The 24933-nt window shown below is 44.1% G+C and overlaps 1 protein-coding gene across 4 annotated transcripts in view; it reads right to left on the bottom strand.

The window, feature by feature from the left end:
* Positions 1-24933, bottom strand: part of RIMBP2 (RIMS binding protein 2) — a 225179-nt gene that overhangs the window by 162202 nt on the left and 38044 nt on the right. For 2 of the 4 annotated variants that reach the window (XM_077875224.1, XM_077875222.1), the window contains one exon: positions 12235-12368. The gene's annotated coding sequence lies outside the window, so the exon portion shown is untranslated. Of the gene's footprint in view, positions 1-3240; positions 3332-12234; positions 12369-19919; positions 20075-24933 lie in introns of those variants that run through there. The other 2 variants (XM_077875225.1, XM_077875223.1) reach the window with 2 other exon arrangements.

Raw genomic sequence — 24933 nt, 5'->3', positions numbered from 1 at the left:
ACTCCTCCAAAGGAAGAGCAAAACCCCATCTGTGAACATGAAGGGACATGAGACTCAGGGACACTGAAGCCTAAGCCCTCATCCCGTAGCTGGTAAGAGATGCAACCAGGATTTGAATCCAGGTCTGTCCACGTGCAGATAGCATGTCTCCCTTCACCAGACTACACTGTTTTTTCCTAGCAAACACTGCCCTGGGGTATGAGCTAGGAGTTCAATACAAGCTCGGTCACGCTGGCTCTAAGGATGTACCAGTTCCATCTGTGGGCAGAAGTGACAGGTCTCATCCTGTGTCAGCTTGACTTAATGCTACAGACTGCCTAGAGCACAGCACTGAGGATTCAGGGGCTGAGACCAGGCTTGGCAGGAAAGAGCACGTGGAGAATCAGAGATGTGTGCCATAGGCAAGAGGTCGGCAGTCTCGTGTGTGTTGGTTACGACATCTTAAGTTGCTAAGAGCAACGCAAAGGGCTTCCGGTAGGGCTAGATCAAGTGGCTTGGATAACAATGCTCAGTTTCTTCCCATGGGTCGAGGCTGCCTTCCTCAGAGCTGGCTTCCATACCTCACTCCCCACATGATTCCAGGCTAGCTGCTGATAGATCCAGGCATTTTCAGCTTTCTCATCCACATCCAGCAGGAGATGGAGTATACCTTTATGGCAGCGTGGCAACAATCCCCAAAGCTGCTCTGACTGGACTGACCCAGGCCATACATATGGCTCTGACAGCATCTAGAGGGGCAGAAGGCACCTGGCAGCTGGCCCAGGCCACATATTCTGTCTGTAGCATCAGGGTAGAGTCTGCTTCCCTTGAGTCTCATGAATCGAGAAACTCAGAGAGTTGTGGGCCGGCCCTCGCAAACTTTCAGCACCCCCTGCATATGACACCACTGCCCTGGAGGCTCATCTGTCCCAGAAGAACTGTGGGTGCAAGCCATCCGTGCGTCTCTCCCCCATTGCCCTGGGGGGGTGGGGGTGGCGAATCGAGGAGATGCCCTCTCTGGTCTGTCCTCTGTTATCCCAGGTCTGCACCTCTGCCGACAGAGGGGGCCAATGCCAGGAAGGACCTCCTAATGTCCCTACAAGAGTAGGTCTTCATATTACCCACCCAAGCAGGGCCCAGCCCTGGGTGAAAGATGTTCCCAATGACATATCCATTCTTTTTTAAAGGGTAATTAACAGTCTAACATTTAACCTGATTTTCTCGGACTTTTTGTGTTGACCTGGCTAAAGAAGCAGTGGATGTAATTAAGAGGAAACACTGAGTGCTGATTATAAGAGGCATGAATGATTATTTGGACAATAGATTAAGCCCCATGGCTGATACTGCGATGGGCAAAGAAACTGCTAACTAAGGGCCCCGCGAACATCATTAATTCTTCATTTGCAAAATTGCTTTAGGTATCTGTGAGCTTCTTAAAGTTCCAAAAAGACTCAGAGATCTACAGATCAGTTAATAAGTCCACATTTTTCTAACCCCTGGACAATATCTCTGAGCTGTCCAGACAACATAAGCTGTGCGTGCTCTGAAGAAATAATTGAATTTGTGCAAATCCTATTAATTCAGGACTTGGGTCTATCTGTAGACTTTTGAGGATGGAAGGCACCTGCTGTGAATGTCAGAACCTACATATTCACCTAAATGCTTGACATGGCCAAGAGCCCTCTTTGCCCACTTTCCCGAACCTTCAGCTGAAATGAGAGCCATACCCCCCTTCACCAAAGGAAAGGCATATGGCGGGGATGGGATGGCTCCTTCTCTGTACCCAACGTGTTTTCAGGTACACACTTCATTAATCATTGATTTACAGATAAACAGCATGTGCTGCTTATTTTTATAGTCTCTCTACTATTTATTTTTTTCAATGAGGAGGACTCTGTTGGAGCTGAAACGTATTTGACTCTGTAACATCTGGGTTGAAGCCGTGCACTGGATCTCAGTAACCAGAATCCAGCTGGATCTGAGTAACCATGTTGGCTTCCTTGTGTTGATTTTAACTATTTTTTTTTTACCTTGTATTTCTAGCAAGATGTCCCACTCAGTCTGGTGATACACAGTTTCTTTCTCAAATAGACTTAACACGTTAATGGTAAATAACATAGAATTGTATTGTAAGTGGTAGGAAAGATGCTGAACAGATAGGGAAAAGGTCATGGAGGTGGTGATCCTCATAGATAGACGTTTGTGAAACAAATGAAATTATCATCTATCTTCCAAACCCCTAGGTTTCCAACTCCCTGCTCTAACCATCCCTAACGATCATGCTGGCTACCCACCTTCTTCCTGTGCCAGTGGCATGAGTGGTTACCACTTTTCTGAACCCATATGGCCTTCTTACCATATCAGATTCATTCTGATATGAATGAATATGCCTTACTCCTTCCTAAATCTTTCACAGTATACAGAGTAGGAGCTGTGTAATGTCTGATAACTGAACTGTTCCCTCTTCTCCTGGGCCTCTAGTCCTCCTCCGGGAAGCCCTTCTTGGTCACCCAACCCGGTGTATTTATTTCTATGAAGAATCTGTCTTGGTTTGCTCTGCATGCATTCCCAATCCTTCTGGTTCTAATATCCCAATTTCCCTCTGGGAATTTTCTGTTCTTCTATTCAATCCACAGTGGGGACATGACCCCAGCCTAGCCAAAGTGCCACCTGTCCTCAGCCAAATAATTGTTCAAGGAACAGACTATGTCTCAGATTGATTGCCAAGCATGTCCCATCAGGGACGATCTTGGGACTTCTGTTGAAGCATCAGTAAGAAACAGCTTCTTCTTCCCACTTAAGTTTGCAAGGATAAGAGGTCAGCCTAGAGCTGCTAGTGGCCACCACATGGGAACAGTGTGCTGAGAGGCAGCTGGTACAGAAGGAAGGTGGGGCAGGAAACGGAAAGAGACTATAAATCCTGATGATGCCACTTCAGTCTCTGAATCCAACCTTTCCTAAAATCATTCCTTCAATAAATACCCTGTTTTGCTTAAGTCAGACTGAGTTGACTGTTCCTTACCTGAAAACAAAAGTTGTGGCTAGCCATCCATTGAAACCCAAAACTCCATCTCATCTCTACTTATCCACTTGAACAGAGATAAATACCCTGTCTCTGTGTCTTTGCATGACCTTAAGAACATATGAGTCCTTGGATTTGGTGCCTGCCCCAATCTTAAGTTACAGCTTCATTATGTTGGCAAGGACTCTATTTCTGAATAAGGTATATTCACGGGGCTGGGGCTTAGGATTTGAACATACCTTTATCTGGGGGGTGGATGTGCAGAGGGCAGCCCATCACAGCTACCGCGTTGCAGTTCCTGGGAGCATAGATGTCAGGATAGAGCAAGCCCTGTGGAAGGCAGGAAGGAGAGCAACAAACAGGGGGAACCAATAGGTGATGTAATGGATCTCACTGGAGGCCTGTGCCGAACCTGGACTTCCTTCCCCTGTGTCTCCCAAAGTATTCTTCCCTGTTTGAGCCACGCTGAATGAAGTTTCTATTATTCCTAGCAAGAAGCACTCTAAGTAAAATGGGCATAGAGTTTCCCAAGTCACAGATCTCATGAGGGTAGGATGGTCTCTGCAGAGCAGGACAGCTTCTGGGTAGTGACTGGAACTCCCCGCCCACCTGCCCTCTCCTCTCCTCTTAGCTTTTCCGTCCTACACTTCCCCAGTGTGGGGTGTGTTCAGCAGGCGATCCTCATCCCAGGGAACGTGAGCTGCAGCTCTCTGCCTACCCCGGGGTGGACACGTTTGAAAAAACATCCTGAAGGTGATGGGATTTCACAAAGGACTGAAAGTATAAAGCTTTCTCCGAAAGCATGGAGATAGAAATATTTTTTTATACTTCATAATGTAAATGACCTTAAAGTGAGAATTCCAGCAACAGGAGCTGTGTGGAAGGCTGTACATGAACAGGGTGTAGGAGACCCGCAAGTCACACCCAGTGTCAGGGTGACACACAGCCCATCTGCAGAGGTGCGGAGGCAGGGAGTCTGAGCCTCCACCTCAGACATTCACCAGAGAGGAGTTTCTATCTAAAAGCCCCAAGTTCACAGGCTTGTTGCTGAGACAGTTACAATGTTTGAAAACATAATTACCTAGCAGGAAGCTACTTGCAGATCATGGCATCAAATTGACAAAACTGGAAAAAGAAGTACGTCTTCCGGTATGTTCGTACATGTTCAATCTGTCACCCAATTACTCAACAAGCTTCTGTGCTCGCTATGTGTCAGAGCAACATTCCCATTCCTGGAAATACTGAGGAACAAGACAGTACCCCTGCCCTCATGGAGTGTATGTCCCAGCAGGTCACACAAACCGCAGGCAGACAGATGGACAGACATACTTTCTGGTAGCATAGAGTGCCATGAAATGGGCTACTCACTGCACAAAACGAATCGCTGTGGTTCATGATGGGCAGCCTGTGTGCGTCTGTCTCTCCCAGAACCAAGCTGATGGGGCCCTTTACCTACCATGGGATCCTCCACATCATCCTAAGAACCCTAAACCTCTCATTTGCAGAGTGGAGCTCATGCACAGGAGTCAACCCATGCTGACCCGATACGGAACGAGATGAAGGGAAGGTTTTAGAAAGCTGTCGTCCTGGATCAAGGCACCTGGGATGCTTTAATGTGAGGTGGGAGATGCATGGCCACTTGTTTCTGGAGTGGATAGTTAGTCCATCTAACAACGCCGCGTGGTCATGGGAACCAGACGCAGGCCGCGGCCACAGGTTAAACATTAAGCTCCACCAGTGGTCATGTTCCCTTATGAGTCTCCTCTCAGAACCCAAGGCCCCTCTGTTGGTACTTGGCAGCTGGCTGGGCCCTGCTGACGGCATCTGCGGTAGCAAATGCGCTGTTGCCTGGTTACTAATTGGTGACAGGGAAAAGCCCTGGATGGACTGCAGATCCAAAACTACTGAGGGCTAGACATGGTGACCAGACAGCATCACTAAGGAGGCGGCCTGTGGGTAGCACACTGTGGGATGGAACCCTCTTTACCCCGGCTCTTGGAGGTATCATGGGCCCCACTCACGGCCACACACAACATGATGGCATTTCTCTGCAATCTGCCCCCTGACCCTGGTGATTCAATGCAGGAAAACAGAAAAAGGCTCCCGGGTCCTCATGACAACAGGGTGTACAGGACTGTGGGGCTCCACTCACCTTCCTTCTAGCCCCGCACCATGGTTGTGCTTCAAAGGCTCTGCTGAGAATGGCAGTGGAGGTGCCTCACCCTTGCTTCTCCAGCCACATCCTGCTGACTGAACACCAGCCCCTTGAACTTAGGTCTTGAGCCAAGGGACCCAAAGACCAACACCAGTGGTTTGAGCAGATTCCTCCGGGCAGGACCACACAGAGGGACCATCCCTTTACACCTGCCCCCTCAATTCCCATTGCTTCTGCTAGAAATTTCCTCTTCTTGAGATGGAATTAGATCATGCTGCTGGCACCAGAGCCTCATTCATGTGCAAGGGCTGCCGTAACACAGCTCCACAAACAGAAATGTGTTATGTCCCAGTTCTGGAGGCCTGAGGACCAGAGTCTGGTCCAGGCCCGTCTCCCGGCATTCCAGTCATGGCCAGCAGTCCTTGGCGTTCCTTGGCTCATGGCAACATCAGTATGGTCTCTGCTTTCATGTTCCTATGGTGTTCTCATGCACATGTCTGTCTGTGTAGCCAAACTTCCCCTTTCATAAGGATACCAGTCCTTGAGATTGGATTAGGTTCTATACAAATGACCTCTTTTTAACTTGATTACCTCTAAAAAGATCCTCTCTCCTAAATATAGTCATACACTGTGCTCGCTTGGAAGTCTTGGGCATTAGGACTCCAACATCTTTGTGAGAATTCAGTTCAGCCCATAGCAGACCTCCATGGGATCCAGAATGGACCACCCAAGGCAGCCCAGTGAGCACATGGGAACCTACAAACCCAGATCCCTGGGACCTACAAGTGCAGGCTGGCTGGCTGGAGAGGTGTGCCGCAGCAAAAATGGCTATGCAGGAGGAAGAGGTAGCCTGACAATAAAGAGGGAGCATGATCCCTCTTCCACAGAGAACCTTAGAGGAACTTGGAAAGTCTTGAACTTGATCACAGGGATTCAGGAAATGGCACTTCTTAAAGATGAGTGTTAAGGTAATAGACTTTGGGGGGATCTCCTTCATGACCACAAAGTAGGAAGCCCACACTGTGATGGTACAAAGTTCTGCCTACCTTTCTTGAGCCTAACTGTAGATGTGTCAAGATGGTCGGGAAATAGCACCAGGCCTGTGAACTCTAAGTCCTTGATTGAGGGGCTCTTATGAAAACTGAAGCCAACACAGAGGAAACAGACATTCATTCCCAAAACATTGTTTGAGCTCCTGGATCAAGCCATTCCTGAAGTTAACACTACTCTCTCTTCAACTCTACCAGTCATTAAGTCTCTCTGATAAATACAATAGCACAGGGCAGAGTGCCCCCAAAGACCTTTTAGCTACATCCACAGCCTCCTTTCTCTACTCTGTAGGAAAAAAGGAGCCAAGTAATCTTCATTGCAGGGTCTGGATTTGCCAAGAGACCAGAGTGAAACAGACGCTATCAAGACCCATATGCCAGAGCTGAAATTGTGAGCTTCATAGAAGTTCCTGAAGACCCTGCCAAACATATTTGCACTCCCTTTTGTTCTTCACTGCCCTTGCAGGCCAGCCGAGGACCATTACTGCACGGGCCAAGCACACAGAAGGTACGCCAGTATCACATACATGCCCTGACAGGCCCAGAGCAGCACCAGTGATTGTTTGACTGTAATTGGCACTAAGATTTTGGTATCAACAGAGCCCATTCCATCTTGAGTTGTCTATTAAAAAAAAAGAAAGAAAGAAAGAAAGAAAGAAAGAAAGAAAGAAAGAAAGAAAGAAAGAAAGAAAGAAAGAAAGAAAGAAATGGAATTTAAGATACATAATTGTGTTAGTCATGAAGAATAATGACATTAAGAGCCGTTTTGCCTAGACATTTCCACACAAACAACATTATGCCAAGACAGTCTGTCCTGAAGCCCTGACCATAAGCGAGGCCTGGAACCTTGTGGACGGCAATGTCTGAGGGATGTGTCTGGCGTGGTCCTGGGGCATGGGGGCCGTGCAGCTCACAAGGCACTTACCCAGACATCACAAGTTTTTCCATTTCTGTGTACCAACTATTAACTTATTCTTTTTCTTTAAACAAGAATATATGTTTTATGGACATAAAGATACTGAAAAAGGAAACTTTATATTGCCACCATGAAACTATTGGTTACGTGATAGTTACATTTTTTTTCTAAAAAATAATTATATTTTTCCCAGGAAATACAGGACTGTACTTGGGTCCCATTGCCTGTTTTTGTCTATTCTGTAACCTGTAGAACATTCTGGAAATACTGGGTTGGCTGCTGGATTGAGGCACTGCCATCACCAACCCGACAGCCATGGCCTGGCAGCTCATCCAGGACCCATCCAGAGAAAATGCTCCCCAGAGGCAGAGAAGACAAAATTGCTCCCTCTCCAACCCCAGTGGCTGTTGCAAGAGCTCCCAGCTCTGAGCAACCCCAGGAGGAAGGAGCAATACCACTTATCCAAGACGCAGTTAAAGAACAGATGGTGTAGGCCAATCTTCCAAGATACAAATAGGTCATTTCCTTCCCACATCAATGACTCCTGGCTTCAACAAATATTGACTGAACACCTATGATGTATGTACACAGTCAGGAGGTTAGTCCACACGCACGCATGAATATGGAGCAGTCCCTGCAACTGAGTGGATTAGTAATGCATGACTGAATTTAAAAAGCAGATTATGGGGCACCTGGTGGCTCAGTCAGTTAAGCATCCGACTCTTGATTTTGGCTCAGGTTGTGATCTCAAGGTCTTGGGATTGAGCCCCAGGTGGGGCTCTGCACTCAGCACAGAGTCTGCTTGAGGATTCGCTCCCTCTCCATCTGCTCTCCACCCCCTCTCTCTCAAATAAATAAATAAATAAATAAATAAATAAATAAATCCTTAAAAAATAAATAAAAAGTAAAAAGCAGATTATGATGAAAATACACACATTTTCCTCGTTTTAAATTTCAACTTTTCTATGTATTTCAATGCATGTACAAACATATGCACCTTTGCACATGTCCTAGAATAACATGTACACAGGTAAGTGTGGATGAAGATGTTGCTGCAGCACTGCTGGTAATACTTACACGTGATTAGGGTTGTGGCTAGATAACTGATCACAGTTAGTTGACTATATGCATGTTAATAAAGGCTAGCATGTCAGGCACTCAGCAGCAGGGGCAGACCACACAGTGTCCCTTACTGTTAACTCCATGCATAGTAACACCACCAACACCTGCAGGCAAACAAGAACTGAACGTTTATGCACCTGGAAGTCCACCTCACCAATAGCAGCAGGGTGTTGGCAGTGGATAAACACCCCAGACCCTCATCCTTCAATTAGGGTGAGTCCAGGGTGTGCCTGGCTATCTCCAGGGGCCCCTCCACAGGACGGGAGAGCCCCACTATCCACAGTGAACACCAGCTGGATGGCATGCCCTACGCTGACTTCCTCCCATCGTTGCTTGGCTTCTCCCCCTCAACGCTGCTGCCCTCCCAAAGTTTCCAGACATCACCTTGCAACTAAGCTACATTGGTTTTTGGTTTGGGTTTTTTTCTATTTAACAATAATTTTTATTGTCTCTGAATCTGGCCTGAACCAGCACATGGTACTGAGGCTTAGAATAATCTGAAGAGGTCCTGTATGGGAACCTCATAGGTCTTGATATTACTTAGGCCCTCCTGTCTGACTTTTATGTGAACTCTTTTATTTTTTAAAATTCAATTAGCCAACATATAGTACATCATTAGTTTCAGGATGTATTGTTTAATAATTCATCAGTTGTGTATAACACCCAGTGCTCATCTCATCACATGCCTTCCTTTGTGCCCGTCACCCAGGTATCCCACTTCCCCAGACCCCTCCCCTCCAGCAACCTATTTGTTTAGAGCCTCTTATGGTTTTTCTCCCTCTCTCATGACTTACCATTCAGTTTTCCCTCTCTTGTCCCAAGATCCTTTGTGCTATTTCTTCTTTTCTACATATGAGTGAAACCATATAACTGTCTTTCTCTGATGGACTTACTTCACTCAGCATAATACCCTCCAATTGCATTCATGTTGATGTAAATGTTAAGTATTCATCCTTTCTGATGCAACTAAGCCACTTTGACTTGAATCCCCATCCCAGGTTTGCTCTGGAAGGACTAAGCCAAGACACTATGGCATAGGGATACCACTAGATAATATGCAGAAACTTTAAAAGAATGATGTAGCATGCTAATATACTAATATGGAAAGATCTCTGTGAAATATTCTAAAAACAGAAAAATGCTAATCTGCATAAAATCCATATGGTTTTCTTTAAAGCACATACAAAATTATGACAGACTTTCTGTGGCTGCACAACACATACACATGTAAATATGTAGAAAAGTGTCCAGAGGACCCAATTGTTGACAGTGGTTAACTCAGTAAAATGGAGAGAGTAAAAAGACACTTGAGTTTTTACAAATCAAATGTATCAATTTACTGCTTGAGTCATGAAAAGTTGATTGTAAAAATCTCAGGGCAGAGTATGTATGTAGTTGGACACACATATGCATAAATGCGTGTACACACATCCATACAGACCCCACTCTGTGTGTACATATTTGTCCATATACCAAGACACTGCGTCTATGTGTGTATTTGTGTTCACATTGGAGCAAGTCTGCAAATCCAGAGAGGGGGACACCCGATTGTTTACAGCGATTGCTGACGGGGTAGGAATGGGAACATCCTACACGGTATCAGCTTTTCACTTTCCACACCCCGTGACATGAGACTCCAACAAGCACCTCCTGCCCTTAACATCTGACAAAGGAATATGATTTTTAAGATGCTGACACAAATTCAACCTCTGTGCAAGTATCATTGGTGACATAACTTCCCCCCAGCTCAGGGAATAAATATTTTAATGATTTATTCACACAGAGGAGCCCCAACTCCTGTTTGAAGGATGGAATTGCCAGTATTGAGAGCAAAGACCACTACAGATTTATATGTAAAATGCTGCCCTCGGAGAGCCCAAACCCTGGCAATGGTTCAGGTATGTTTAAGGCCATTTTAACCTCCTGCAGACTGAAGAAACTCTCAGCGAATCTCCTCCTCTGAGTCAGATGCACAGCCCTCACTTAGGCTCACTGACCAGACCTCCTGTTTCAAAAAGTCATGAGGATCTATGTTCTAATTGCTCTCCCTTCGTGGTGAAATAATTCAAACATTCCATTCCCTTCCAGAGTGAGAACAAGAGCTAAATTTAAATGCAATAACTTAATGATGCATCTGCAATCCCAAGCAGCCAACAATCTATCAGAAAAAAATTAAAAAGATCAGCCCATTCCAAATATAGGAAAGATTCACACACAGGCATATCACTCCTCTCTGTAGCTTTCAACCCCAGAACAACCAAAATTTTAAAAAAATTCAAAAAAGTATTAAGCTCTTGAAATAATCTGCCTGTTACCCCTAAGAGAACAGAGTGACTTCTGGGCCTCATAGGCCATGTAAAATAAATGAATTTGAAAGAATTTTACACCAGTAATAACCTACATCACTCAGTTCAGAACATCCTCTTTGAAAGTATTCTTAATGACACAATTTGTCTGTTGAAGGCATGCAGATAAACATCTCTCATTATAAATGATATCCACTGAAGAAACAGACACTGTTATATAGATAATGATGAAAGAGAAAGGGTTTTTGAAATATTTTCTAGGCATATTCCCACCTCCAAGGGCCCTACATTTACTAAGTGAATGATGAAATGTTTTTGGCTCCGTAGTAATGAGAACAAATGGTTACCAAGAACATATCCTATATCTGAAACAGCTGAGTTTCACACACAGACTCTTTCTGCCTCCTGCCAGAAAAATGAACACATAAAATAGAAATCAGGGGATTGGGTGTGAACTTAAATCTACTGAACACATACTGGCTGAGTCCAGTGGTACATCATCACCAGCCCTACCACAATCACTATGATTTCTACCACCATCACCATCACTACCATAACCATCATCATCACCACCATCCTGTTTATGAGACTCCGATCCATTGTTTTATCAGGACCAACCCCAATACCACACCTAGGCAGGGGCATCAAAAGTTCACATGGTTCACCTTCTGCTAAATGCACAAAATGCTTGACTAACAACCATAGCAACCACTGCCTAGGCAGCCACTTGCCACACAAAAGCCTTTTGCAGAAAGAAGCAACTGTTATTCTTACCCCGTAAAGTCATCTCATGATCATATTGTGTAAATCACTGCCTTGTGTTTAAATCATGCTTCAACACAAGAACTCTCAAACCAAATAGTGAGTAAAAGAATGAGTAAGCCAGCCCTGAGTTCTCTCCTGAACTCTGCCTCATGTTTAGGTGTAGCTCAAACTCAAAACTGAGCTTTGGTCCAAAACTGAATCTGAATCTTACCCATAAACCTGATTTTTTTTCGATCTTTCTCATCTGAGGAAGTGGGGCTTTCCCCTCCATTATGTCATCTCTGCCAGCAATCTGAAAGCCATGTTTATCACCCCTTCTCACCCCACTGCCCATCCAGCCCATCACAGCAACTGGCAAATCCTACTGCCCCAATGCATCTAGAAGCTCTCCAGTGTCCTTCACTTCCACTGCTAATGCCCTGGTCTGAGGCACCACGGCTATGCATCCAGACTACATGGTGGCCTCCGAATGCTCCTTGCTACTACACTCCCTTCATCCCCATGCAAAATTTAATATAATCATTTTAGAAGGCAAATTTGATCATGTCACTCTCTTACTTAAAATATGCCACTGCTATCTGGCCACTGCTCATAAGATTTAAAACCCATATCCATAGCCTATAAGGTTGTGAATGCCTGCCCTGGCCTCCTCTCCCCAATTTGCATCTAAACAACCACTTTTCATGCATTCAGCCCTTTATTGCCCCTGGGCCTTTGCACTGCCATTCACTCATGACACTGCTATCTCCACAAGAGTACAGACAGTTGTTTTATTCACCATTCAGCTCTTCTCAGCTAACTGACATACAGCTGGTACTGATAAACATGTCTTGAATAGACCATTAAACAAGGAAGTGATGGATACAACCCCCAACTGGCACAGGGAGATAGAACCTCAGAAGGAAGAAAGGACAACTCACCACAAAGTTCTACCGCTGGGTTCCTAGTCTCAGGACACAAAGTGGGAGATTTCAGAATGGGTCTTCCAAAGACTGGATCTGATCAAATGTGTCTTCTGGACAAACAGGCTTCAGGTATGATGAGTCATTTTAAACTGTAAAAAAAAAAAAAAAGTGTATGATCTTCCATCACAAAAGAATGGCTTATAAGTTGGCTTTTCTGCCTCTTTCAGCTTCCTCTATGGCTCAGATGCTGGGAAAGTCAGGGAAGACACTATCACTTTCCAGTTCATAGCACTGAGAGGGCTAAGTGACAGAGCTGAGACTTCACACGTGGCCTTCCCAGCCTGACACCTTTCTTTCCCTTCCACCAAGTTTCCTGGTGTGGAATAGTGCAAAAATACATACACACCCTGACACAAAGCTTTCATCCTGCTTGGAGTAAAATTCCATGCTCCTGAATGTGCCAAGAGAAATTGTGGGTCAGGCTAATTATCCTTCCTTCTCTAAGGGTGACATGCCACTGCTGATGGCAACAAGGGATAGAATGGAGACCACAAACTGTGTGGACTTGCTCTATACATATCCTTAATTACATAAATATGACTGATGTCCCGTGGATTACAAGAAGTGTTACCATAAGTCAAATTAATGAATAAAAATCAAGATAAAAAACAATGAGCTGCTTGCAGCAAACTCTCAAGGAATTCCCATCTTGCCACCAAACATTTAAAAATTAGAAATTCCTACATTTCAGTAGACCTTCAACTAACATAAATAATCAAAATATCAAAAGTTCTTGTACTTTTTTAAAAAAAAGATTTTATTTATTTGTTCATGAGAGACACAGAGAGAGAGAGGCAGAGACACAGGCAGAGGGAGAAGCAGGCTCCATGCAGGGAGCCCGATGTGGGACTCGATCCGGGGACTCCAGGATCAGGCCCTGGGCTGAAGTCGGCGCTAAACCGCTGAGCCACCCGGGGTGCCCCTAGTTCTTGTACTTTTATTTTGTTAATGTTTTTAAACTTTGTAGAATCACAGAATAAAATAAGTTGACTTATCTTAGGCTTTATCCCAAAATTTTTAAGTGTCCAGTGTCCACAGTAACTATGTGGGTAGGGGAAGAACACTTTGAAGCAATTTGGGCTTCAGCCTGAAATTCGGAACTGAAAAACAGTCTGTATGAGCAAAATCCAATTTATTTCAATATAGCAAGCATTTTCTGAGTACCTACCAAGTTCCTGGCAGTTGTTAGACCCAAACATAAACAAGATTGAGTCTTTCCAGGACCCACAGTCTGACAGGGGAGGCCAGAACATGCATGTATAACTTTATTCAAGCTAGACTTTAATAAGATTTAGAATGATGTGCAGACGAGATACAAGGGGGAGATGTCTAGACAGGAGATTGGAGTCTTATTTCCTGAGGCATTTAATGAGAGAGTCAGGACACAGAGCAGCAAGTACAGCTCAGAGCAGTGAGGCACCATAATGAGCATCTGCCTGTGTCAACTCCTCCCGAGACCACATGCATAATGTAGATAGTTGGGCATTTGCCCACATGACCCTCAAATTAGGCAGAAGCCTGGAAATTTCATTTTGGTAGAAAATAATAATAATAAGCAATATATTCATATATTGACATTAGGAAACTCCACCCCAAAATGTTTAGTTCCCTGTAATTACCCTGGAATGAGCCCCCCACAAACAAGCTACACTGGCATCTACCAAGCCATCTAGACCTTCGTCCAAAACCAAATACCAACCAAAGATTACTCACTACATTAAAAAACCTCCAATATGGAAGATTATAATCTAAGTACATAAAAATAAAAGGCAGAAGAAGGAGATAGTGCAGGCAACCAAGCAAAACTTTACAAACAGAAAGAGAACAAGATGCTATGAAAGGAGCAATGAGAGACAAAAAGGATTCTTGTATATGAAAAAGATAGTTGCTTAAATGGATTTTGACTTAAATGGCATATATAGAAGATGAGGTTAAGGAAATCTCCCAACATGATATAAAACATAAAAGAAAAAAGATTTTAAAGGTCAATCCAGGACATTCAACTTTTACTAATAAGATTTCCAGAAAGAGAAAATGTACAGAAATTTAGGAAATATGAAAATTTCTATATTAAAGGATTTCATGAGTAGGCTACAAAATGGATGAAAAGAAACCCACACCAAAGAGCATCATGAGATTTGAGAAGATAAATGATAAAGAGAAAATTTTGAACACTTTTAGTAAAAAAAAAAAAAAAAAAAAAAAAGAAAAAGTGAAATTTTTAAAAGGAATTAAAGGTTAGGGCATCAAACTTCTCAGCAGCAATCTTGGAAGCCAGCAGAATGCCTTTAAAAATCAGATTGAACATTATTTCCAATTGAAGATTCTATACTCAAAAAGCAGTTGATCTAATGGGAAGACAAGGGAAAGATATTGCCATACATGTAAAGGATCATAAAATTTGCTTCCAATGTATTCTTCCTTAGGAAATTACTGGAGGATATGTTGCAGTAAAATAAGCAGGAAAACCCTAAAAGAAAAAGCCATAGAATCTGAGAAACAGTAGATCCTACTACACAATGACAAAGAGAAACTCCAGGGTGATAGTTGAGCCCCAAATCTTGACTAACCAGTTTGGAGCAAGAAGACAGAGAGTTTTACAAGCGAAGTATCATGTGAGAAGGAGACTAGAGAAAGTTTTTGATATGTCAAAATGGGAAAGAATTTTCAGTATATGGATTGCAAATGACACTATAAAAAATAAGGTAATTAATAACTTCAGGAAAAGTAAAAAGCCATGCAAGGAAAGAAATGTAATCACAAGGAAGCCTTGGTGGTTCAGTGGTTGAGCATCTGCCTTTAGCTCAGGGCGTGATCCCGGGGTGGTGGGATCAAGTCCCTCATCAGGCTCCCCTCGAGAAGCCTGCTTCTCCCTCTGCCTATGTCTCTGCCATTCTCTGTCTCTCATGAATAAATAAATAAAATCTTAAAAAAAAAAAAGAAATGTAATTACAATCACTAATTGCTTCTAGTTAATCATATATACATAATAACAATGTAAACACTCACTATTATCTTTACTAAAGTAGCAACTTAACTGTATGTGTAGGTTGGGGTGGGGTCTAAAAGAATTAAAACTTCATCTACCACAGGACTTTTGAACCTCAGCACTACAGATATCTGGGGCTAGATAATTCTTTAGTGAAAAGTTGACAGGGTAGGAAATGGCTGGTATTATACACCTTTAGCCATTATTAACTTTTTAAATTGTGTGCATGTACTTTATATTTTAGCATGCAGTTGGAGGTCCAAAAACAAAGGCATGCTTACATCCACTTTGGGAACTCACTGAAATCTTCATGTATGAATCTTGTTTCAAAAGAAATCTTACATTATTACATTAACTCACTTGATATGCTCCGTCTTTTCTCTAAGTTACATGAAACAAATAGTTATCAAGTAATGTCTTTTTATAAAATATCTACATGTCTCCTAAAATCATCTAATGTAACATTTTTGGTCCACCTACTACCTTGTGGTAATGACTGCAATAAGCAATGAAAAGCATGAGGAGGTCTTGGCACACAATCAAATGGGCCAAATGTAAAGTGGAGCAAAGCACAGAGACCTCTAGTGAGAGCCCTGCCCAGCAGAAGAACATGTATGACTACTTCATTTTGAAACAAATCACCTGAGGCCTTACAGCCACCAACCTACACTCTGTCTTGTCCCTCTAATAAATTGTATTCTCTCAGAGAATAGTTAAGGTTAACATAAAAAAATAATATGGAGAAGTATGATAACTTGCAAGTTATGAAAATATTTCCTAATTCTATAAAAAAGAAAAAAAATCAGGTAGGACAATTATACCCAGCCTCTCAGCATTTAGCAAATGTTGGTGCTCTCAGCATAGAAGTACTAAATCCACCTCTTTTCCTCCATTTGTCTTTCTGGGCTCTGGGACTCCACTTCTTCAAATACCCTTTACCCTTTGCTCTCTGGTCCTCTCCCACCCCCTCATCAAAGTGGCTCCACTGTCTCTCCATCCCACTAGGCTGACTGGAGAATGTGTTAATGATGATAAAGCACGAAGAACTACCCTATCTGGTTACATATGCAGTATGATTATTATTAATTCAAAACTGGTCCAGCAAGATAATGCCTTTGAGAGTTTGTGTATAACCAACTTTAACGACTCGAAGCAAAATTGAATAGAGAGCTCAACTATCACTTTGTTTAAAGTTTTGATTAACAGAGCTGTTTGGGCAGATAGGGAAAGAAAAGCAATGATTTATTGATGCACCTTTTACTGCTGCTCCCTCAAATGCCAAACAACATAAAGCACTGCCCACCTGCTCTGCCCATAAACATGTTCATCATGGAGTGCAAAATAAATCCTTCCACCATGAAAGAAGGTCCAGCTCTTGCTGTTTAATATTAGGAATAAATTCAGAAAAATTCTCAACAAGATACTAGCCAATAGGATACAACAATACATCAAGAAAATTATTCACCATGACCAAGTAGGATTTATTCCCGGGACACAAGGCTGGTTCAACACTCGTAAAACAATCAGTGTGATTCACCATATCAGCAAGAGAAAGAAAAACCAAGAACCATATGATCCTCTCATTAGATGCAGAGAAAGCATTTGACAAAATACAGCATCCATTCCTGATCAAAACTCTTCAGAGTGTAGGGATAGAGGGAACATTCCTCAACATCTTAAAAGCCATCTACGAAAAGCCCACAGCAAATATCATTCTCAATGGGGAAGCACTGGAAGCCTTTCCCCTAAGATCAGGAACAAGACAGGGATGTCCACTCTCACCACTGCTATTCAACATAGTACTGGAAGTCCTAGCCTCAGCAATCAGACAACAAAAGGACATTAAAGGCATTCAAATTGGCAAAGAAGAAGTCAAAATCTCCCTCTTCGCAGATGACATGATACTCTACATAGAAAACCCAAAAGCCTCCACCCCAAGATTGCTAGAACTCATACAGCAATTCGGCAAAGTGGCAGGATACAAAATCAATGTCCAGATATCAGTGGCATTTCTATACACTAACAATGAGACTGAAGAAAGAGAAATTAAGGAGTCAATCCCATTTACAATTGCACCCAAAAGCATAAGATACCTAGGAATAAACCTAACCAAAGAGGTAAAGGATCTATATCCTAAAAACTATAGAACACTTCTGAAAGAAATTGAGGAAGACACAAAGAGATGGAAAAATATTCCATGCTCATGGATTGGCAGAATTCATATTGTGAAAATGTCAATGTTACCCAGGGCAATGTACACGTTTAATGCAATCCCTATCAAAATACCATGAACTTTCTTCAGAGAGTTAGTACAAATTATTTTAAGATTTGTGTGGCATCAGAAAAGACCCCGAATAGCCAGGGGAATTTTAAAAAAGAAAACCATAGCTGGGGGCATCACAATGCCAGATTTCAGGTTGTACTACAAAGCTGTGGTCATCAAGACAGTGTGGTACTGGCACAAAAACAGACGCATAGATCAGTGGAACAGAATAGAGAATCCAGAAGTGGACCCTGAACTTTATGGGCAACTAATATTCGATAAAGGAGGAAAGACTATCCATTGGAAGAAAGACAGTCTCTTCAATAAATGGTGCTGGGAAAATTGGACATCCACATGCAGAAGAATGAAACTAGACCACTCTCTTGCACCATACACAAAGATAAACTCAAAATGGATGAAAGATCTAAATGTGAGACAAGATTCCATCAAACTCCTAGAGGAGAACAAAGGCAACAGCCTTTTTGAACTCGGCCACAGTAACTTCTTACAAGATACATCCATGAAGGCAAGGGAAACAAAAGCAAAAATGAATTATTGCGACTTCACCAAGATAAAAAGCTTTGCACAGCAAAAGAAATAGTCAACAAAACCAAAAGACAACCTACAGAATGGGAGAAGATATTTGCAAATGACGTATCAGATAAAGGGCTAGTTTCCAAGATCTATAAAGAACTTATTAAACTCAACACCAAAGAAACAAACAATCCAATCATGAAATGGGCAAAAGACATGAAGAGAAATCTCACAGAGGAAGACATAGACATGGCCACCATGCATATGAGAAAATGCTCTGCATCACTTGCCATCAGGGAAATACAAATCAAAACCACAATGAGATACCACCTCACACCAGTGAGAATGGGGAAAATTAACAAGGCAGGAAACCACAAATGTTGGAGAGGATGCGGAGAAAGGGTAACCCTCCTGCACTGTTGGTGGGAATGTGAACTGGTGCAGCCACTCTGGAAAACTGTGTGGAGGTTCCTCAAAGAGTTAAAAATAGACCTGCCCTACGACCCAGCAATTGCACTGCTGGGGATTTACCCCAAAGATACAGATGCAATGAAACGCAGGGACACCTGCACCCCGATGTTTATAGCAGCAATGGCCACAATAGCCACACTGTGGAAGGAGCCTCAGTGTCCATCGAAAGATGATGGATAAAGAAGATGTGGTTTATGTATACAATGGAATATTACTCAGCTATTAGAAACGACAAACACCCACCATTTGCTTCAACATGGATGGACCTGGAGGGTATGATGCTGAGTGAAATAAGTCAATCGGAGAAGGACAAACATTATATGTTCTCATTCATTTGGGGAATATAAATAATAGTGAAAGGGAATATAAGGGAAGGGAGAAGAAATGTGTGGGAAATATCAGAAAGGGAGACAGAACATGAGAGACTCCTAACTCTGGGAAACGAACTAGGGGTGGTGGAAGGGGAGGAGGGCGGGGGGTGGGGGTGAGTGGGTGACGGGCACTGAGGGGGGCACTTGATGGGATGAGCCCTGGGTGTCATTCTATATGTTGGCAAACTGAACACCAATAAAAATAAATTTATTATTTAAAAAAAGGAATAAATTCAGTTCACTTCAACCATTTACTACAAGGTTCTCTACATAGAAAAGATGAAAAGGAATCCACTAGTCCTTCAACCAGCATGAACTTACTGACATTTTAACATTTTTCATTTCAACTAATATTTGATGTCTACAAACTGAAAATGCCACAGTTACGCTCATTATCTAATTACCTTCATTATCTAAAGGCTTCAGGACGCTCAACCTGGTCTCATTAGCCAGGTTTAAAGAATTGGAAAACACTTTCCAAAAATTGAATACAAAGCAAGAGTGAAAATTTCCCCTGGAAGCAACAGAACTTTGGCATTGTGCTGTTTTTAGCGTCAGTTACGGGATGGCTAACCAAGCAAACGTCGACTCCGACTCCGTTTCAAGGGGAACAGATTTCCTGAGGGAGTGAGGAGAGTGGACAAGCAGGGCCCCACCCCTGCAACAAGTGAAACTGCTCTGCCTTCCGTGCTGAGAGCAACAGCCAGTTGTGAGTTCGCGGTTTACTGACCCTTGGGGCAATCTCCTTCCTAACGTGAAATTAGCCTGGGGACAGGTTCCGAACGAACCACCACAGGCATCGGAGCCACAGTTAAGACCCAGCAGCTTTAGGACCAGGGCTTATCACAAGCTGTGAGGTTGCCAAATGCCGCCCCCTCCATCCCTCAACCCACGAGGGCAGATCTCCGCTCTCCAGCCAGGTGCCTCCAGGAGGCTGGCTCTCTGCCTCAGGGTCCCAGTCATAGCTCGTGAACCCGTCGGACGCTTCCCCACACCCAGTGGTGGTACTTACAAAATGCCAGGGATCGACGCACTAGCGGGTCAGACGCAGTAGCCAAGGCCACCGAGACAGCACGAGCTTCCTACCTTCTGGATGCCAGCCTCTCTGCGACTCCGAGGCTTGGGCTGGGCATCAAACTGGGAGACTATTTACTTATTCATGGGCTGCCCGAGCCAGCCGGGAACTGCTTTGTGTCAGCTGAATAGAATGGTAATTCAATCTCCAAATGGGAACTGCTCAGCACAGGGCATATCTGTCATAATGAGTCACGCAGATAAAAAGAACACGGCTTTCAGAGCCACTGGTAGAAGTTGTGTTTTGACAATGGGTGATGTTACAGGACACAACCTTCTTTGCCTCGACATCTGAATCTCCCCCCACTAAACATTCCCCGTGAGATGCACAACAGGGAGGGAATTACCTGTGGGGTTGTATCCTGGGGAGAAAAAGCACGGCTGCAGAGTGAGCTGCCCGCTCCCTTGGCAGGAGTGTGTACATTTGGAGAGACAAGAGGTAGAAATGTTCAGAAATCAGCAGGAATTATCAAGAAACGATGAAGCCAGAGGAAAGCGTCCAGCCATTCCGAGGGTTTACTATTATAGTTTGGGGCTTTATGTACACTATCACAGTAACTCTGGGGGCTCTGGCACCCAGTAATCATGACATCAAGAAGTTGTGGAGTCCAGGGCACCTGGGTGGCTCAGTGGTTGAGTGCCTGCCTTTGGCTCAGGTTGTGATCCCAGGGTCCTGGGATTAAGTCCTACATGGGGCTTCCCACAGGGAGCCTGCTTCTTCCTCTGCCTGTGTCTCTGTCTCTGTGTGTGTGTGTGTGTCTTTCATGAATAAATAAATAAAATATTTTTTTAAAAAAAAGTCATAGAGTCCAAAGAATGGCCCCACAGTGACAGCTAAGAAGAATCAAGTCGGGAGGGGGTTCTAACCACCCTGGTTCCCAGAGCATCTTGACTAGGGGAACCCCTCTCTTCATTCCCCTTGCTGCTACTGCTCCTGCCTCCTGGCAACATTTTCTCAAGATTATAAAATCTGCATGTCATCCGACGTCCTGGTTTCGGCCACAGAGGTCTGGCTACCAACCATCCACCCTACTGCAAGCCCCTTCCTCTCTTCACTCCTCCACTCTTGCAGCTTGGACCCTGCCCTGGGAACTCCTCCTCCCCCAGGGGATAGATGCACTCATTCTCTGGCTCTGGCAGCCCCAACAAACCGCATCTATAAGTTGGCCAGGAGTCCACTTTCCCTGCAGCACCTTCACAGCTGCTCAGGAACTACAATTCAAGCAGGCAGGGCTTGGACTTGCTGCTGCCCCCCTGCAGACCACCTGCTCCAACAGGGTGGGGGCCATGCCTCCTAGTTCTGTGCTATATTCTAAGCACCTACACCATGTCAAGCTAAAGTAGCTGCTCAGGCATGTGCAGAAAAATAGCAAATGAATGAGGCCTTTGATGTCAATATGCATGTCTTGGACTATGCATGAGTCAGGACGGGCTAGGCTATGCTGTGGTAACAAACAACCTCAAATGTCCATGGCCTGAAATGGTGGAGGTGTATTTCCCACTCACACTCTGTGTCTGTGGGGCATCCTCTGGTGCTCTGCTCACATCATCCTCATACTGGGACTCAGATTGCTGAGCTAGGAATAGAAAGGAGGACAGTGTTTATAGTGGTATAAATAAAACCTCTAGACTACATGGCCATCGGAATTCTGCACTGGCACATTCTGTGGAGCAAATCTTCACATTTTGCCCACCCCGCCCCCCCTTCTTGTCCTCAGGTTCAGGCACAGACATCACCCCCCTGAGGAAGCAGCTGGATAAAGGCCACCCCTACACACATACTTTAAAATGCTTAGTGTTAGGGATCCCTGCGTCGCTCAGCGGTTTAGCGCCTGCCTTTGGCCTGGGGCGTGATCCCAGGGCCCTGGGATCGAGTCCCACATCAGGCTTCCCGCATGGAGCCTGCTTCTCCCTCAGCCTATGTCTCTGCCTCTCTCTCTCTCTCTCTCTCTCTCTGTCTCTCATAAATAAATAAATAAATAAATAAATAAATAAATAAATAAATAAAAAAGGATGAATGAATAAAATAACATATTACACTGGAGAAACCACAATATTTTGGTGTAAATAATTGTAAAATTAATGAATTCAAGAAGCAGTTCCACTCAAGTGAAGTAGCTCTGGAATCATGTAATAAGTGTAACATAGTAACAACAGAAGCTTTGGGGCATGTATAAAGAATCCTGAAATTAGTGAAGGTGGAGGAATTGTCCTAGTGTTCTCAGCACAATTTGCTGGGATTAAGTATTTATAACATTTGATCAGAACCAATCCTGAGGAATAACAGAATGAGTCAGGGCTTTGGTAGCTCAGTGTAAACACCCACTCATGAGAATGGGGAGAAAGAATGTGTACATCACCCGTGCCCTGTATCATGTGAGCTCTACTGACTTCGCCTATTAATATTTTTTAAGGTGTTTTGATTATTTGGTGATTTTAGTGAATGTGTTAGCATTAGATAGATAGGTTGAGAAAATCAGGTTTTGCAGTAAACAAAATGACTACAGGTTATAACGACCCCTGAAACTTAACCCCAACCCTTGCCTTCCCTAGTATAAGAGATCTCGATGTTTCACCCTTCTGATTTCTCCAGGGTCTCCATGGACCAATACATATTAAAGTGGGATATTTTGAAATTTCCCACTGGTTGGAATCTGCTGGCTAGCACCTTCCTAGGCCACCAAGGTGTCCTCCAGCAGGTGGATGGATAAACAGCCTGTGGTCCAGGAGACAATGGATTGTTATTTCAGCACCAAGATGAAATGAGCTGTCAAGACATGAAACCTTAAATGCACATCACTAAGTGAGAGAAGATGGTCTGAAAAGGGTAAATACTGTATGATTGCAACAACAGAATGTCCTGGAAAAGGCACAGCTATGGAGACAGTAAAAGATAATTACCTGTCTGGGGTGGGGAGGAGAGGTGGGAAGTGAGGGATGAACACTGAGGATTTGGAGGCCATATGTTCAACCATAAAGGATGAAACAAGTCATCACACATTTGTCCAAACCCACAGAAAGGACAACACAGAGTGAGTCCTAAGAGAAGCCATGGCCTCTGTTTAGTAACAACATATCAACATTGGCTCATCCATTGTAGCAAACGCACTGCATTTATACCAGATGTGAACCCTGGGGAAATTCAGGGCTAGAAGGACAGGGGGTGTAGGAGGACCTCACTTTCTGATCAACCCGTCTATAAACCCAAAACTCATCATTTTAAAAATGTTTATTAATTTTTGTCAAAACTGAGCCAAAAAGCACATCACCACCTTAACTGACAAGCATCTATACCAGCCAGAGTCTTGTGGATTTCCTCCTCTTTACCACGCTGGGCTCGTGTGGACATGCTGGGTGGGACTCCAGCTGTCTGAGTGCAAGGGTTTAGGACAGTTGTGCTGACTGCCGTGTCCTTGGCCCTCAGAGTGGCGCCTGGCTCACAGACAGGGCTTTGTAAATAGTTGTGCAATAAAAGATTTCATTTTCTATGTTTCCGCTTGGCCATGAATGACAGTGAGAATATTAACAAGTGAAAATTGAAAACAAGATCAAAAACCTCCCCCAGGAAGAGTAGTCACACTGCTACATTCTCCAGAGACACAAGTCAATAAAATAATTTTGGAGAGCAGAAGAATCACGGATGGCTCTATAAATCAGTGGTATGCAAGGAAGCCTCTGTGGCCCGCATGTCCGCTCCACGTATGTGGCCCTGTGTGTACCCTGTGCGTGCCCCACTCACCAACGCCTCGATCCTCTTTGGTCTGAACAATGAACCCTACCTTGAAGCCACATGCTGTTTGTACGGACAGCACCAGGCAGGTGCCCCTGTGCTGTCCACCCTCCTGAGGGGTTTCTCTGGTCTCTCCCCGATTCTAGTGAGGGAAGAGGGGGAAGGAACCTGCCGCCAAGAACACTCACCCTCACCCAGAAGAAAGGCTCTGAGAGAGTGATAAAGTAGGGCCACCCCCAGAGACACTGTGTACTGTGCTCAGGGCCAGGAGCAATGCCTTGCACTTAATTAAATGCGTTTACTGCTCACGAGCAATTTCATTGGCTTAATCATCTTCCCTGAAAATTGATTTTGTTCTCACTAAAGGCCCTAGGACACAACGCGTGGAAGCCTCCACCATGGATGGAGCTTTTCTTCAGCCTAACATCATCTTTACTACCAAACTGAAGCTTAAAGTATGGTGTTACTTTCTAAAATAAAGTTATTTCAGGAAATCGATATTCTGTTTTAATGTTAACTATTACTAGTATTAAAAGCAGCAGCTCACATTCGAGTGCCCATTCTACACCAAGCCCTCTTGTCAGCATCTTACACAGAGCGTCTGCTTGAACCCTCAGAAGCCCCCACATGGCAGGTGCCTATGCACACGACACGTCGGACGCACAGCCTGGAGAAGTCACTTACCCGGGAGGTGAGGGGTCGGGGTTCAGGGCTCACCACTGCCCAGGAATGAGCAGCCCTGGACACCAGACAGTCAGGAGAGATGGACAGAAAGGGGTGTTAGTCTCCACTGCCAGGGGAAAAAATTATTTTATGATACACAAGAAATACCAAACACCAGCCTTCAGAAACATTACCTTGAAATCTGTAATATTAGCAAACTGCTGCAAAGTTGGGGAGACGCCCAGGTGAAGACCAAGAACATTACCACAGCCGCACCCCCTGCGCCTCAGACCCGTTATTATAAATGTGGAAAGAGGGATCCCTGGGTGGCGCAGCGGTTTAGCGCCTGCCTTTGGCCCAGGGCGCGATCCTGGAGACCCGGGATCGAATCCCACGTCGGGCTCCCGGTGCATGGAGCCTGCTTCTCCCTCTGCCTGTGTCTCTGCCTCTCTCTCTCTCTCTCTCTCTGTGACTATCATAAATAAATAAAAATTAAAAAAAAAGAATACTTTAAAAATAAATAAATAAATAAATGTGGAAAGACCCACTGCTTTATCCA

Source organism: Canis aureus, chromosome 27 (assembly GCF_053574225.1).
Source record: "Canis aureus isolate CA01 chromosome 27, VMU_Caureus_v.1.0, whole genome shotgun sequence".
Taxonomy (NCBI): domain Eukaryota; kingdom Metazoa; phylum Chordata; class Mammalia; order Carnivora; family Canidae; genus Canis; species Canis aureus.
Note: the sequence above shows the minus strand (reverse complement) of the source record. Positions and strands in the feature narration are given on the sequence as shown.